Source organism: Musca domestica, unplaced genomic scaffold, assembly GCF_030504385.1.
Source record: "Musca domestica strain aabys unplaced genomic scaffold, Musca_domestica.polishedcontigs.V.1.1 50, whole genome shotgun sequence".
Taxonomy (NCBI): domain Eukaryota; kingdom Metazoa; phylum Arthropoda; class Insecta; order Diptera; family Muscidae; genus Musca; species Musca domestica.
The window spans coordinates 3,415,100-3,434,233 of record NW_026712347.1 but is presented as its reverse complement, the minus strand read 5'-3'; positions in this window follow the sequence as shown (position 1 = coordinate 3,434,233).

The following is a 19,134-nucleotide window of genomic DNA, read 5'->3' as shown; positions in this document are numbered from 1 at the left end:
AAATGTTTGCGTGCCCAAGGCTTTAATACACTCTCCAGAATATTTTGGCGATAATATTCGGCATTTATTCTGATGCCACGGTCGATTAATACGAGCGGAGAGCGAACATCGCCTGTTATGGCGGCCCACACAGTCACCATGGCCGGCGCTTGACCTCTTTGGAAAGTAAAACACACGATCAACACGATCAATTTGTTTCTTTACAAACTGCTGGACAACGAATGTTTTCACATCGGAAAAACCCGAATTCGGCAGTTCACCACTTTCGGCTAAGCGAAGCAACTCTTTAGCTCTTTTGAGTCTATTTTCTTTCGGTTGCAGTGTAAGTTCTTGCACTTTTTGGAATTTCAATGGCTTCACCTCGAGCTCATTTTTCAATATTTGCCGAATGGAATATTGCGATTTATTCAGCTCACCAGCCATTTTTCGCTTGTAAACAATATAATCAGCTTTCGCTGGAATAATATTAACACCTGTCGGAAGAGTGGCTTAGAATTGACAGCAGTCTGAAGTTAATTTTAGGTACAACATTCACCAAAATTTAAAGTTTAAAATTTTGTATTTGAAGTTCATAATAAGTATTACAGCCTGTGACAGAAAATTGTCTATGCCAGTCCAGGTCTTCGTATAGTCCCCATATGACGGTACCTCCCTTTATTCGGTAGTTTGATGATTTTAGCTACATTATTCACCGTTTCATTCACATTTAAAGTTTCGTATTAGAATATGGTAATGACTCTTGACAAACAATGCCTATGTAGGTTCACGTCTTCGTATAGACACCAATATAACGGCCATATTCGGTATTTTTAAGATTTTAACAGAATTTTTAACCGGTTTTATTTTTTTAAAAAATCCAAATTTGTTCCAAATGGTGAAGATTATTCAAAGTTCGGCCCGGCCGAACTTATTGCTGTTTTACTTGTTGCATATTCTACTTAATATTAATTTGAATCCAAAAGATTGTCAATGTGCTCTTTAGGTTTTCAGTAGATTTGGGGGAGTTGAACTTAGACCTCCCACACTAATATCATCTATTAGGTTTGAGATTATAAATACATTAATATTCATGTAACAACATACATGGATCTACCTGTGCAAAAAACGCTAAACTTTACGAAGCTGTGCACAATTTTTACAACAACATTGTATGTAGTTGTTGTCGTTAATTTAATTTTAACACCGTCATTAGGTTGGACCATCAACGATGACGACGACGACGATCATAGCTCACATTGATGGGAGTCATCAATGAATGAATAGATTCTCGTCTCCACCGGCAATGAGAAGAGACATAAATGTTGTCGATTGATTTTTGTTCGGATTGGAGGCGTTGTTTTGGCCCACTACTGCACCCATTCGAGCAAATTAACGTGTCGGAGACATTCACTTTGCTGCACCGCCCTTCGCCTTCATTGATTTGTTTGGTGTCACTACATATGGTATCTAATGTGAGTATGTGCGCATGCGCGCCAAGTGCCAGATTTAATGTGTGTTTCTAAAAAGATAGTCCTCTAACGTTTTATCACTTCAAATGCCTTTAGAAAATTGTTTTTTTCTCTTTTTCTTGGAGTTTTAATGTGTGTCATCCATCAGCCGTTTACCACGAAACGGGCCCTCTACCAAGATGCGGGTGTTTAACATGCTTATTGAAAACCATTGCTGGATGCGAACGAGATACTCGAGTCGATCTTTGTTAAATTCAATTTAACTTAATTTCAGATATTTATTCTTAGATTAAAACTATAAAAATTGATTTAAGGTGAGGCCCTGTCACAGCCAAGAATGGGTAGGCTGTAAAGCTTGAGTTTTTTTTTTTTAATTTTTATGCGACACAAATCACGCACATATGTATGTATAACTCCAAAAAAAGTTAATTGACAATTCAAGATTAACATTTAATTAATCTGATTTTATTTTTGCACATTAATTTTTCATTCAACATCTTCGAGTGTTGTAGTTGCCTGTCAATCGTTAAATTTATTTATGATGAGTTGTCAAACGGATTGAGATTCCATGACGGGTTTTTGTTTTGAATCCATTATAAGACTATGCCAAGGACATCGTATAAGAGAAGTGTAACAAAAAAAATATTTTTTTTAGAAAAATTCAGAAGAAGCCCTGCTATCCATTATTGAGAAGTTTAGATGTAATTAGTAGAAGGTATCGGTAGAGGAGGAAATACGAAATATGTAATATCTAGTGAAAACAGCTAGATCAGATCAGGCTTATAGCAACTAAGAATACATATCGTTTGATACGGCAAAATGTTCTTCATCGAAAGAACTAGTTTAGGGCCAATGAGACAAGACCCGAATTCCCGGATGTTTGATCCAAAAGTCCGGGTTCAAGACCAGATCCGATACTCACAATATCATGCGAAAGCTAATGAAAATGCCTATCCAACAAGTGGTCACTTGATATTGTTCCGGAGTTGTATCAAAAATATTGACCCCTCCAAAAAAATTACCATTTTGGGAGTCCAAAAAATGTAAGACAAATTATTGTTGACACTATAAGCTTTCCAAAATGCTACAATATGTGTTATTATCTTTCTTGGATCCAGAGATATGGGTCTTTGAACCCGGACGATCCGATCATGTTCAGGATCTTGATATCAAAGAATATGTTCCGGAATCAGGATGTAAATACCTACCTCTGGAAAATATTTCAACAAATCCGAGAGTTTTTACAGAACTAGAGTTAATACCAAGTTTGAAATGAATCGCATGTTAAGAGAAATATAATTATTGAAAATTTTGGCTCCTTGTGAGAGAGGTACCAGAAGGGGTAGTTCGATATATATCATCTTCACACGAGATCTTGCGTTAGTAAAAAAATTGGGATATGCGAGATTTTTAGGAGAATCATATGCTTATTTCGCATTTTATGAAGGTCAGATTTAAATGGACCGATATATTCCATCTTCACACCAGATCGTGTATTTTAAAAAATATTGGGATCTGTGGAATTTGAAGATAATTCGACTCGCATTTCGCATTTTATGAGTCATAATTTTTCCAAATTTTGACCCTTTGTGGGGGTGGTGCCAGAAGGAGCGGTCTGATATATCACATCTTTACACCTCATTTTGTGTTGAGTTAGAAAATAATGGGATACTTATTTGACATTTTATGAGACTCATAATTATTCAAAATTTTGACCCGTTGTGGGTGAGGTGCCAGAAGTGGTGGATCGATATCTACCTTCTTTACACCCGATCTTGCGCTAGTAAAAATATTTGGATTTGTGAAATTTGTAGAGAATCTCGTTTTATAAGAGTTTTAATTATTCAAAAATGTTGGTCCTTTGTGGGGGGAGGTATTTGATGAAGTGGTCCGATATTTTCCATTTTCGCACCTGACCTAGCACTGATGCAAATATTAGGATTTACAAAGTTGGGGCAAAATTGAATTATCCTTTCTCTTTCTGTGCAATGAAATATTTTTTTTGTTGAACATTTCGTCCTTTTGTGGGATTCTATCGGGAACTCGATCTAAGTTTGAAAATAATATTACAATGTACCAAGTTTGGACCAAATCGGGTACTACCTTTGAGAGTTATTGTGGAAGACAGACGCACGGACACCTCTAAAACGAATTGAAATTTTATGAAACGGATTTGGTTTAAAAATACCTAGAGTCTAAAACCGTTTTCGATGAGGCACGTTCTGCTCGTTTCAAATGATAATGTTGATGAGCCAATGTAGCCATATGGCTGAGGGTATAATGAGTGACCAACTGATTCATCAATGTCCAGACGAAACGGTTGAAGAGGGTATCTTGATATTTTGCATGTTGGTGGAAAGGGGTGGTATAAGGCTGGGTTTTCGGAAATTCGGACTATATGTGTAGTAAAAGTATTAAAAAACATTAAATATCGTACCATTTGGTATTTATACCCTACACCACAAGGTGGTCAGGGTATTATATCTTTGTGCATTTGTTTGTAACAGGCAAAAAGAAACGAGACAGACCCATAGTTCACATTCTGAGTCGATTTATGCATGTCCGTCCGTCCGTCTCCCCATGTATTTTGTAAATAAAGTACAGTTCGCATTTATTGCCCTATCCAGATGAAATTTTGCACAACTCATTTTTTTGGCCCAAGGACGAACCCTATTAAAATTGGAGATTATCGGTCAGAATTTAGATATAGCTCCCATATATATCTTCGTCCGATTTGCCCTTTATTGTGCACCAAACGTTTAATATGAGCCCGAATAGTATGAAATTTTGCACATACAACCAAATTACCTGAAAATAAGTATGCCAAATTTGATCGAAATCGGTTCAGATATAGCTATAGCTCCCATATATATTGTTCATCCGATTTGTTATTTTTGTCCTCCACAGCCGTAATATGCACTCTGTAACAACAATATTTGGGGAAATATATCAAATACAGCTCAGAAATACATTTGCTAAATTTTATAAAGATTTGGATATAGCTCCCATATATAACTTCGTCCGATTTACTTTTTATTGTGCACCAAACGTCTAATATTTGTCCAAATGGGGTGGAATTTGGCACTTACGACAGAATTGAGTCTAGAAGCTAGTATGTCAAATTTGGTGAAGATCGGTTCAGATATAGCTATAGCTCCCATTTATACTGTTCATCCGATTTGTCATATTTGTTACCCACAGCCGTAATATGCATATGAACGATATTCAGGGAAATACATCAAATACAGCTCAGAAATATCTTTGCCAAATTTTATCCAGATTGGTTCTGATTTGGATATAGCTCCCATATGTATCTTTATCTGATTTCAAATTAATTTTGCAACATATGGCCAATACAAGTCCGAATTTAAAAGATGCAAATGCTTCGGTATATTTAGTCCTTTGAGTTTTAAATTATAATTATAATCATAGCGTGTATGATTGAATTCTCCCATAAAAACTTTTAATTGTTATGCGGAGCTCTACTGAATTAGCAAAGTGGTATAGGGTATCATAAAGTCGGCCCGCCCGACTTTAAGACTTTCTTTACTGGTTTGTATTTTGGAAAGTAGTGTTGATATAAATAGGTGATTTTGAAAATGTGTAGTAAGTGTAAAAACTGTACTAAATGTTACTAAATTCGGTTAAATTTAGTTTTGGTTGGACGGATTGATCTGGAAATATAAAATGTTTGTTTCGTGATCTCTGCCCGTGGATAGGGTTAAGATAAAAAATTGGGTTTGGAAATGCATTCTGTAGGCATATGAGGCATACTAAATTTGGTTGAGTTTAAATGGACACTTCTTGAAATCTGAAATTTGGCTGGGAGTTGAGATTTAGGGTGGTTTTGGAAATACGTAATAAAAGGTACCAAATTTGGCATTTGTGCAAGAGGTTGAGTTGGAAGTCTTTAATTTGGCATTGTGATCATCTTTTTTGCGGGTTCGTTGATACATGTCGGGGGATTTGGAAATACGTACTAAAATACTAAAAAGTATTAACTTTGGTATTTGGGAAAGAATAGAGCTGGTAATCTAAAATTTGGAGTAAGATTATCTGATGATGTGTAGGATAGATAAGTAAAGAGTTTTTCGATATTCTAACTATTCGTGTACCAAAAGTACTAAAATATACCGAAATTGGTAACATTTGGAATTATATGAACGGATAGTTTGTATGTATTTGTATTTGGTATGAGAATCAATTCTCGGAAATGAGGTTGATGTAGGGAGGTGGTTTTTGGAAATTTATAATATGTATTTATAAGAACAGAACAGTGTTGGTTTGTTTGTTCGGGATAACATAGTATTTTGTTGTTGGAAAATGGTCAGGCTTAATCCCTTTATTGTTTCTTTATTAGTGGAGAACGATGGTAATGTTTACCGGGGGGTAAGGCAGGAAATACCTAGATTTCGGAAAGAGCCACCAATCCTCATCAGTTTCCTTGTTTTTTGTCTGGGATATTCTCCCCAGAAGTTTTCTTTTTTAAAATAACTTCTATGACAAAAAACATTTTTTACCCAAGTGACGAGAACGTAATTTTAATGTAAGAACTGTACTAAATGGTACTAAATTTGGAAGAATTCCGTTTTAGGTTAACCGCAGAAGCTGGTGACTTGAAATATTTGTATTTAGGCCCATGTTGGTGGTTGGTTTGTGATAAAGAGTTAGTTTTGGAAAAGTGTACTACAAGGGCACGAAAAGTACTAAATAGTACCATATTTGGTATAATTTGATATTGGGTGCTTGAAATCTGAAATTTCTTATTATTGTCGCTGTTCATGCTTTGCCTAGACATATGAAAGTGGTTTCGAAAATGTCAGCGTAAAATTCCATAATTGTACGAAAAGTACTGAATAGTACTATGGTTGGTATTAAGTGAAAGGAGAGAGGTAGAATTCTGAAATTTGATGTTTAGATCACTGATGTTATCTGTGTTTCAGATTTGGCGGTGGTTTGGAAATGCGTCTTATACTTGAACGAAAAGTACTGAATGGTACTAAATTTGGTATTGGTTGAAGAAATACATAAAGCTGAAATGCTGAAATTTGATATTGAGATCTCTCTTGATATGTGGAGGTGGTTTTGCAAATACATACTATATTCGTAAGAAAATTACTAAATTCGGTATTGAGCGAAGAGATGGGCTTGGAAGCCTTAAATTTGATATTAAGGTCTCTATTGGAAACTTGAGTTGAGATATGGAGGTGGTTTTTTTAATGTGTTGTACGAAAAGTACTAAATAGTGATAAATTTGGTATTGGATGAAGGAATTGAGCTGAAATTCTGAAATTTTGTAAAGATGTCACTGTTGGTGTCTGTGCTTAAGATATGGAGGTGATTTGTTCGAAAAGTACTAAATTGTATTAAATTTGATATGGGGTCAGGGGATAGGTTTGGAATCTTTAAATTAAATATTGCGGTTCCTGTTGGTATTTGGATTTCAGATTTGGAAATGTGTACTGTAATCGTACGGAAAATACTAAATAGTTCTATATTTGGTACAATTCGATGATGGGTGAGCAAATAGTGCTTAAAATCTGATATTTGGTATTAGGGTTGATGTCTGGACATATGAAAGTGGTTTTGGAAATGTTTGCTATGTTTGTACGATTAGTACTAAATGGTACTAAATTTGGTATTGGGTGAAGGGATAGAGCTGGAATTCCGAAATTTAATATTGAGGTCTCCGTTGGTATCTGTGTTTGAGATGGTTTGAAAATGCGTCCAATATTTGTATGAAAAGTACTGAATGGTACTAAATATGGTACGGGGTGATGGTACAGAGCTGGAGTCCCGAAATTTGATATTGAGGTTTCTGTTGGTATCTGGTATTAGGCTATGATGGTGGTTTTGGAAATGTGTGCTATAATTGTTTAAAAATATGGTGAACTGATAGATCTAGAATCCCGATATTTGATATTGGGGTCTCCATTAGTATCTGGTGTTGAGATATGGTGGTAGTAATTGTACGAAAAGTGCTAAATGGTACCAATACTAAATGTTACAAAATTTAGTAGTGGGCAAAGGGATAGAGCTGAAATTTTATATTGAGGTCACTCTTGGTTACTATGATTTACATGTGGAGATTTTGAAATAGAACAATTTGATGTGGGTCCATTGTGCAATGTTTTTACTAATATTCGATAAACTTCAAAATTAAAGGTTTTGAAGACTTTACGGTGTGAAAGGTAAGCATTTTCCTTTTATTCTTTCTGAAAAAGGAAAAACTTGAAAAAAATAGAAAGTCGGAAAATTTAGTACAGTGTAAATTGTCAAACTGAACAAATTTAGCATTTTCAGTACTAACAAGTAAAAAAGCTGTAAGTTCGGCCAGGCCGAACTTTGAATACCCTCCACCATTTGGTACGAATTTAAAAATTTCCAAAAAAAAAAAAAAAATAAAGGGATTTTAAAATTCTGTTAAAATCATGTCACAAGGCAACTTATATCACAATATTCAAATGCGAAACTTGAAAAAAATCTGTTTATAATGTAGCTAAAATCGTCAAAATCGTCGAATATAGGGAGGTACCATGGTGGTTATAAAACGTGGATCTGCACAGAAAATTTTTTGTCATAGGCTGTTACATCGAACTTCACGAACTTCAAATGCGAAATTTGAAACAATTCCGATAAATAATGTCGCTAAAATCATCAAAATACCAAATATTGGGGTGTACCGTGGACCTGCACAGACAATTTTCTGTCATAGGCTGTAGTATTCATTACGAACTTCAAATGCGAAATTTGAAACAATTCCGGTAAATAGGTTCGCTAAAATCATGAAAATACCGAAGATCGGGGGTACCATTATATGGAGGCTATACGAAGGCGTAGTCCTGCACAGACAATTTTCTGTGATAGGCTGTAGCATCCATTACGAACTTCAAATACTAAATTTGAAATAGTTCCGGTAAATAATGTTGCTAAAATCATCAAAATACTGAATATTGGGGGGTACCGTTATATGGGGGCTATGCGAAGACGTAGGCCTACATGGCTTATTTTCTGTCTTAGGATGTAGTATCCATTACGAACTTCAAATACCAAAATTGAAGCAATTCCAGTAAATAATGTGGCTAAACTGATAAAAGTACCGAATATCGGGGGGTACCGTTACATGGGGGCTATAAGAAGACGTCGACCTACATTGCCCATTTTCTGTTTTATGCTGTAGTATTTATTGAAAACTTTAAATACCAAATTTGAAACAATTCCGGTAAATAATGTAGCTAAAATCATCAAAATACCGAATATCGGGAGGTACAGTTATATGGGGGCTATCCGAAGACGTGGACCTATATGGCCCATTTTCAATACCAAAAGTCCTGCGAACATAGTACACATTTGAGTAAAATGTTATCAACCTACTTCATTTCGTTCGAAAGCTAGAGTGATTTCCACAGACGGACGGACATTGATAAATCGACATAAAATTTTATGCTGATCAAGAATATATATACTTTGTGGGGTCTAAAATGTATATTTCGAGGTGTTACAAACGGAATGACAAACTTAATATACCCTCCATACTATGGTGGAGGGTATAAAAAGGCCTAACCTGAACTGTTGAAACGAGTCCGAATTTTTAAGGTGGACTTTTCGCTGTCAATAAGTATAGTAATTGATTTGGATAATTGGTTGGCATCATATTGCAGAAAATGGGTAATTGACTCAGTTTGTTCCCCTAAAAATTAACTGATCACCTAAAAATACAGTTTTACTTCTAACTCAAGATTATGTAGACCCACCAAATTTTACCAAACTATCGATGACATTTGAAAGTCCCATAAAAGTAAAATACACTTCATTACAAATACACGTTAAACAAAAAACGTAAGAAAATAAAACATCTAACTGTAATTTTGAGCAAAAACATTTCCATTGACTATTTTTTTTAAAACAACGTCTCAATTCAATTCATAAATTAGTTCGTTTGTTGGAGATCGTTTTTTTCTTTGGATATTCGTTTTGTAGCAGCTATGCTAATTAAGTAGCTGCGACTTGAATTAGTTGGAGGCGATTATGTAATATGCATTCCAACAAAAAAAAAAAAAAAAAACGCACGAAAACAACAGTAACATTTGAACTGATAACTCACACGAAGGGGATAGGAGAATGTGAGCGTGAATGGAAATTTAGTATTTTTTTGGGGGCAGTGATGTAATATGGTTCCGTTTTAAATCAAAACTTTGTAAAAAAACAAAATAACAAAAAATAACGCACAACAGATTTGCATTTCAAATATGCCTTAAACTTGAAATTAATGCTGTTGGTTTTTTTTTTTTTTTTTGAGTTTAAATGTTTCTTTTTTTGTCGTTAATGAATTGAAACATAAATATTTAGAGATATGGATAATAAATTCGTGCGTGCATTTTTTGTAAATTAATAATTCCGTTAATTTAATAAAATTATTACCTATTTTTAAGATGACTTTTTATATTTTATTCGATGACTTCAAAGCGACCTAGGTCACTTTGGACCAAATCCGATTCAGTATATGATTTCGTCCAAACTTGGTACATCGTAATATTTCTGTCAAACTCAGATTGAGTTCGGAGATAGGCAATATCGGTCCACTTCTTCTGGTACCTCCCCCACAAAAGATCGAAATTTTCAAAAATATATATTTTCTGGACCGAAAGAGAAACGATAATCCGATTAGGCTCCAACTTTGCAAATCCTAATATTTGCGTCAGTGCTAGGTCAGGTGCCAAAATGGACAATATCGGTCCACTCAATGAAGTACCTCCCCCACAAATGGTCAACATTTTGAATAATTACAACTCTTATAAAATGTGATGTAAGAATCCCAAAAAAAAAAATTGGACTCTTACAGATTGTCTTCAAATTTCACATATTCCAATAATTTTGTTAAGCCAAGGTCTGGTGTTAGGATGGAATACATCGGTTCACGTCTTCTGGTACCACCCCCACAAAAGGTCGAAATTTTCAAAAAATAAAGAATATTTTCTGCACAGAAAGAGAAGCAATATTCCGATTTTGCTTCTCGGTCAGGTAATATCGGTCCACTCTATAAAATGCTTCCCCCACAAAGGGTCAAAAATTTTAATAATTATAACTCTTATAAAATGTGATGTAAAAATCTCAAAAAAAATTCACACGTTCCAATATTCTTATAAACGCAGGATCTGGTGTTAAGATGGAATATATTGGTCCATTCCTTCTGGTTCCTCCCATACAAAAGGTCGAAATTTTGAATAACCATTAAGCTTATAAAACGCGAAATTACCATCCGATTCCATTTACACTTGGCACATCTGAATATGTTTATCAACACAGGATCTGGTATAAAGACAGTAGAGATCGGACCATTCATTCTGGTACCTCCCTCACAAAATGTCAAAGTTTTGAATAACCATGTAGTTCGTAGGACCCGAAATAAGCATCAGGTTCTCACACATCCCATTATTTCTACTAACACGAGATCTGTTGTGAAAATGGGATATATCGGCCCACTCCTTCTGATATCTAACCTACAAAAGGTCAAAATTTTGAATATACACGTAGCTCATAAAAGGTGAAATTAACATCCGATCCCATTCCAAACTTTATACTTCTCAATATTTCTCTCAACACAAGAACTGTTATAAAGATGGTAGAGATCGGACCATTTCTTTGCTACTGATACTTTTCCTCTTTTTTTGTTACCTTTGATGAGAACGTCAACCACTCTATACCCTGTGAGGCCCCATTGAGACTATGATCAAATTGGGGGACAATAAATATTTCAGTATTTTTTTACAGGCGCAATTAATGGTTTTTGGTCCGTTGCCATTTGACGTCATCGTTCGATTGTTTACATCAAATGCAACGATAATCCAATACGTCTCAAACATTTGATTCGATTGCCAAAAAGTGATCTGTGAACGTCATCAAAGAATAAATGACGTTTGCTTTTATCGATTCATCGATGCTTTTAGTTTCGTTGATTTCATAGGAACGCATTGGAGCCAACATGAGTTGATGTGAATATTTTATATTTTGATTGAAGACAGTATATTAGTCTGTTATGGGGAGGAGGTAATATAAAAATCTTTTCTTTTAAAGAACTGCAGCAGATATCGAGGCTTCGGTTCTTATTTCAAACTCTAAGCTCGAATTCACATATCTGCAAAATATCTCGTTTATTAAATTGCTCATCAATCTAACTTCCGAAATACTCACGCTGAAACATCGAAAAATTCTGTTGAAATCACGCTATCTTTCGAACGATTTTGCACATATTTGAATTTTGTTGGAAGCCAGGACAGGTTCTTAAAACCGTACCTCCGCATATTAAATATATATTTTCACGATTTAGCCAAATTTTCTAATTGGTTGGTTTAAAATGATATATATTTATATATATATATTTGTTTGTAATGGATTCTACCTAGGATTACGTAATAGATTCTACCCTATATATTCCGATATTCGGTCTTTTGATAGATTTGACCAAAATTTTCAACAGATTTGTTTCAATTTTGGGTTTTAAACCCCGTTATAGATAACAATCCCTCTTTGTTTTTGTATGGTTCTCACACTTTACATTATTTTAAAGACTAAACTTAGCTCCCCAGCCGATTTCACTTGCATTTAAAAAATGGAACATACATGTTTTCGTTACCACATGGTGGAGGGTAGCAGGAGTACGCCGGACCAACTTAACGTCTTCTTGTTTTCACATTCAATTTTTCGATGGGTATTCCATATAGGCTGCCTAAAACTTTTATTGATGTATAGGAATACATTTTTTCGAACTTCTTTAATCTATACATTTGGAAATTTACTTCAACTAACAAAGGGCAAACATTTGATACATTTTTTTGGCCTCTTAATGTATCTTTGCCTAATTTTAACAACAACCATATGGCTACATATGGTAAATATCATTTATTACGGCCAAAACGTGTACCATGGATATAACGGTTTTAGACCCTAGGTCTCTTTGGACCAAATCCGTTTCAGGACATTTGGAGTCGACGGTTGCAATTTTCAATTTTTATACCCTCCACCATACTATGGAGGGTATATTAATTTTGTCATTCCGTTTGTAACCCCTCGAAATACTAATGTCAGACCCAACAAAGTATATATATATTCTTGATCAGCGTAACCATGTCCGTCTGTCTATCTTTCGAACGAATTGAGATAGAAGACTAACATTTTGCACACGTGTTTATTTTTCCAGTAGGCAGGATAAGTTCGTAAATGGGTTATGTAGGTCCACGTTTTCATATAGCCCCCATATAACGGTACCTCCCGATATTCGGTATTTTGATGACTTTAGCGACATTATTCACCGGAATTGTTTCAAATTACGTATTTGAAGTTCGTAATGGATACTACAGCCTAAGACAGAAAATTGTCTGTAAAGGTGCACGTCTTCGTATAGCCGCCATATAAAGGTACTTCCCAAAATTCGGTATTTTGATGATTTTAACGACATTATTCACCGGAATTGTGTGAAAATTGGTATTTGAAGTTCGTAATGAATACTACAGTCTAAGATAGAAAATTGTCTGTGCAAGTCCATATCTTCCTATAGCCCCCATATAACGGTACCTCCTGATATTCGGTATTTAGGTGATTTTAACGACATTATTCACGGGAATTGTTTCAAATTTGGTACTTGAAGCTCAAAATGGATACTACACCCTAAGACAGAAAATTGTCTGTGCAGGTCTACGTCTTCGTATAGCCCCCATATAACGGTACCTCCCTATATTCGGTATTTTTATGATTTTAGCGACATTATTCACCGGAATTGTTTAAAAATTGGTATTTGAAGTTCGTAATGAATACTACAGTCTGTGACAGAAAATTGTCTGTGCGGGTCCAGGTCTTCGTATTGGCCCTATACAGCAGTACCTCCCTATATTCTGTATTTTGACGAGTTTAGGTACAATATTCACCGAAATTGTTTGAGATGTCATATTTGACGTTTGTAATGGATGCTATAGCCTGTGACAGAAAATTGTCTATGCTGGTCCAGGTCTTCGCACAGCTCCGATATAACGGTACCTCCCTATATACGATATTTTGATGATTTTAGCTACATTATTCACCATTTATTTCAAGTTTCGAATTTGAATATGGTAATGGCTAATGGCAAACAATGCCTATGTAGGTCCACGTCGTATAGACCCCAATATAACGTCTATATTCGGTATTTTTAAAATGTGAACAGAATTTTTTAAAGATTTTATTTTTTGAGAATTTCCAAATTCATTCCAGGGTATTCAAAGTTTGGCCCGGCCGAACTTACTGCTTTTTAACTTGTTTTATCTCTCATGACTTGCGAAACAAGTCAGCGACACTTTTTAAAATTGGCATTTTTAATTATCTCTCTCAATCAGAGATCTAATGTGAATATGCAAGATATGGGCCGACTCCTTATGGTACCTTAACCACAAAAGTTCAACATTTTTATTATATTTTTTTTCGCATAAAATTAAAAGGAAATGTTAGATTTTTTTTTAATTTCGCACATGTCAATATTTATATCAGTATTGGATGAAGTGGAATAAATCGGTACGCTATATATGATACCTCACACATATTTCATCATTTTCCAAGCGTTATCACATATCCTATAAAATATGAAGAAAGTAGTCGATATAGCCTAAATCTGGCACGTTGTAACATTTATATTAGACTTAAGTCAGATACAAAATGGATAAAATTGGTCAATTTCTTCGGAACTTCCATAGGATCAATAATTTGAATAATCATAACGCAAAGCTGTGAATATATATCTGTGCGTAAATCCGACTGATTCTTCTTTATCGCCTCCACTTTTTTATGGAAGGTACATTAACTTTATCATTCCGTTTGCTCCCATATAACGCAACCTCCCTATATTTGGTATTGTGATCATATCAGCGACATTATTCACCGGAATTGTTTCACATTTTGCATTTGAAGATCTTAATGGCAACTGCAGCCTATGACAAAAATTATATATTCATGTTGACGTCTTCGTACAGCCCTCATATAGATATACCGGACCGAGTTTCAACGAATGGTAAAATTCGGTTGAATATGAAAGAATCTATTCAATTTGGGTTGACATTACACATATGGTATACAATAACCGTAAAATCGGATGAATATATTTATCGAACATATATATAAAAATCTCTATAAACTTTGGCAGATGTATTTTCTAGCTGAATCTGATGTCCGGTATCAAATATCACTGTTGTGAAGTGCAAACTACGTAAACCCCAAATCGGATGAAACATAACTTGTTTCTTGAATGAATTTAGTCGGAATTGCTTAGATTCAGCTCATTTGGGCTAATGTTAATTATTTGGTGCACAATAAATCGGATATCAAATCTGAACCGATCTTGACAAAATGTTAGGTACTTATTTCTGAGCTGTATTTGATATATGGTACCAAAGATCATTCACAAACCAGTAACGAAAGTCCTTAAGTCGGGCTGGGCCGATTTTATGATACCCTAAACCACTTTGCTAATTTAGTTGAGCTCCACATAACAATTAAAAGTTTTTATTGGAGAATTCAATCATACACGCTATGATTATATTTAAAATTCAAAGGACTAAATATGCCGAAGCATTTGTATCTTTTAAATTCGGACTTGTATTGCCCATTTGGTGCACAATTCATTTGAAATCGGATAAAAATATATATGGGAACTATATCCAAATCTGAACCGATCTCGATAAAATTTGGCAAAGATATTTCTGAGCTGTATTTGATATATTTCCCTGAATATCGTTGTTACGGAGTGCATATTACGGCTGTGGGTAACAAATACAATAAATCGGATGAACAATATATATGGGAACTATAACTATATCTGAACCGATCTTCACCAAATTTGGCATACTACCTTCAAGACTAAATTCGGTCGTATGTGCCAAATTCCATCCCATTTGGACAAATATTAGACGTTTGGTGCACAATAAAAGGCAAATCGGACGAAGTTATATATGGGAGCTATATCCAAATCTGAACCGATCTCGACAAAAATTAAGCAAAGGTATTTCTGAGCTGCATTTGATATATTTCCGCAAATATTGTTATTACAGAGTGCATTTTACGGCTGCGGAGAACATAAATAACAAATCGGATGAACAATATATATGGGAGCTATAGCTATATCTGAACCGATTTCGATAAAATTTGGCATACTTATTTTCAGGCCTAATTTGGTTATATGTGCAAAATTCCATACTATTCGGGCTGATATTACACGTTTGGTGCACAATAAAAGGCAAATCGGACGAAGATATATATGGGAGCTATATTTAAATTTTTACCGATCATCTCCAATTTCAATAGGATTCGTCCTTGGGTCAAACAAATGTTGTTTGCAAAGTTTCATCTCAATCGGATAATAAATGCGACCTGCATTTTGTTCACAAGAATACATGGACAGACGGACGGACGGATGGAAGGACAGACGGACGGACGGACAGACGGACTGACATGCATAAATCAACTCAGAAAGTGATTCTATTCAGATCATCAAAAGGAACTATGGGTCTATCTCGTTTCCTTTTGCCTGTTACAAACAAATGCACAAAGACATAATACCCTGACCACCTTGTGGTGTAGGGTATACAAAATAAATGAACAGACCGACGGGCGGATGGAGTGAAATTCATAAGTCCACTCAAAAAATGATTCTATGAAAACTCTCAAAAGTTACTATTGGTCTATCTCGCTTCCTTTTTCATGTTGCAAGCAAATGCATTACCACTATGTGGTGTAGGGTATAAAAATATATCCTGATGAAATTAGAGGACTTTGTAGCCTCCCCCTTATAGTCATACATTTTAAGATCATTTCTTACTAGTCTAAAGCAAGTACAAAACCTTAAATACTAATAGTAGAGTATACAGTTACTGCAGTTCTTTGTGAATAACAAAATTCTTTGGCAATTTACAAAAAAAAAAAAAAAATGACGAATGCAGAGAAAACGCCCATCGACAATTGCGGTTAAACGAAACAAACAAAAAATACTATTAAATGTCAAATGCCAAATAAAATGACCAAGTTAACACCTGTTAGCCATAGGGAATGGGCCATTGTTCATGGCAACGGAGGCAGGAAGGAATTGACGATAATTAAAGGTCAGCCAAGAAGACAGGCCCATAAACACACATACACACACACATTCTCATTCACTCACATGCTTTTCTTTGCTTTAACAAAAGAAAACGAATAACTTTCGTTTTCACGTGGGAATTTCAGATTCAGAAAACAAAACGAAAAGAAAAAAAGGCTATAAAAAGAAGTCTTTAAAAATGGGAAATTATGCCGTTGCTAAGTGAAAAGATCTCCCCAAACCTATGATTAAAAAAAAGAATGGGTCAAAGATCATTAAAAGAAATGTTCGGTTATATATAGCATCACAGATGGACACAACAAAAAAGCACGAGATTTCTAGAAAACGTTTTCTCAGAAGTAAACTTTTACACGTGTTGATATTGTTGTTATTGTTGTTTTATTCTATCCATTTGTTGGGTGACGGTGGTCGGTATGAATAGCCATTAAAACTGGCAAACAATGTTAATGTAACTGCCAAATATGTACATACGTAAGCGTTCGATTTTGCCATGCAGTGGTTGGTAAAAAATAATGAATAGCTAGTGGAAAATCCATAATAAACTAAGGGACTGTTCCCAATATATTTTCATACCCTCCACCATAGTATGGAGGGTATATTAAGTTTGTCATTCCGTTTGTAACACCTCAAATATACATTTTAGACCCCACAAAGTAAATTTATTCTTGATCAGCATAAAATTCTATGTCGATTTTGGGATGTCCGTCCGTCTGTGGAAATAGATTGATAAAATTTTACTTAAATGTATATATGTCTGCAGGACTTTTGGTATTGAAAATGGGCTATGTAGGTCCACGTTTTCATTTAGCCCCCATACAACGGTACCAGCCGATATTCGGCATTTTGATGATTTTAGCGACATTATTCACCGGCATTGTTTCAAATTTATTATTGAAATTCGTAATGGGTACTACACCCTAAGACAGAAAATTGTCTGTGCAGGTCCACTTCTTCGTATAACCCCTATATAACTGTACCTCCCTATATTCGGTATTTTGAGGATTTTAGCGACATTATTCAACAGAATTGTCTCAAATTTGGTATTTAAAGTTCCAAAGGGATACTAAAGCCTAAGGCAGAAAATTGTCTGTGCAGGTCCACTTCATCGTATAACCCCCATATAACTGTACCTCCCTATATTCGGTATTTTGATGATTTTAGCGACATTATTCAATAGAATTATCTCAAATTTGGTATTTGAAGTTCCAAAGGGATATTACAGCCTATGATAGAAAATTGTCTGTGCAGGTCCACGTCTTCGCATAGCCCTCATTTAACGGTACCTCCCGATATTCGGTATTTTGAGGATTTTAGCGACATTATTCACCGGAATTGCTTCAAATTTGGTATTTGAAGTTCGTAATGGATACTACAGCCTATGACAGAAAGTTGTCTATGCAGGTCCAGGACTTTGTATAAGCCCCATATATAACTGCCTCCCTATATTCGGTATTTTGATGAATTTAGGTACAATATTCACCGAAATTGTTTGAGATGTCGTATTTGAAGTTCGTAATGGATGCTACAGGCTGTTACAGAAAAATTTCTATGCAAGTCCAGGTCTTCGTATAGCTCCGATGAAGCGGTACCTCCCAAATGTACGGTGTTTTGATGATTTAAGCTACATTATTTACCGTTTATTTCAAGTTTCGAATTTGAATATGGTAAAGGCTTATGACAACAATGCAGATCCACGTCGTATAAACTCCAATATAACGGCTATATTCGGGATTTTTAAGATTTTAACAGAATTTTTAACGGTTTTTATTTTTTGAAAATTTAAAAATTCGTTCAAATGGCGGAGGGTTTTCAAAGTTCGACCCGGCCGAACTTACTGCCTGTTAACTTGTTTATACTTTTTAATGTGTTGACTTAAACAAGAAATTTGGAAAACACAACAACAACAACTAATTTAATTATTATTATTTACAGAAAGATTTTTAAGATGCGAGGTATTGGTAAAGATAGTTTTAATCGACGAATTGGCTATGGGTTTCGAATCAAAAAATTAACCCGGAACTCAGCATTGTTTTTTGTTTCGATTTTTAAGAGCATGTTTTTCATAAATGGGGGATATTAGTAAAACCATTGCTCAATGGAGCCAAAGTCATTTGTAAGCCCTAGAAACTAACACTGACCTTAAATTCATATTTCAGCTCTATCCCTTAACCCAGTACCAAATTAAGTAACATTTCGTACGTATATCCTAAACAATCTCCATTTCTTCATCCAGGACACCAACAGTTGTCGAAATTAGTACCTTTTAGAACTTTTCGATCAATTATAGTACGCATTTGCAAAACCTTCACCAGATATCAACAGATTTCGGGATTCCAGCTAAATCTAGTAACATTTAGTACTCTTTGTATAATTTTAGTACTCATTTGCGAAACCGTTCCATATCTCAATCCTAGACACCAAAAGGTATCGCAATATAAAATTTAACGGTTTTATCCCTTCACCCAATACTAAATTTAGTTCACTCTATTTACTTTTCGAAAAGTTATAGTACGCATATCCACGTCTAAATCTCAACCTGAGATAACCAAAGTTATCTTAATATCAAATTTCAGA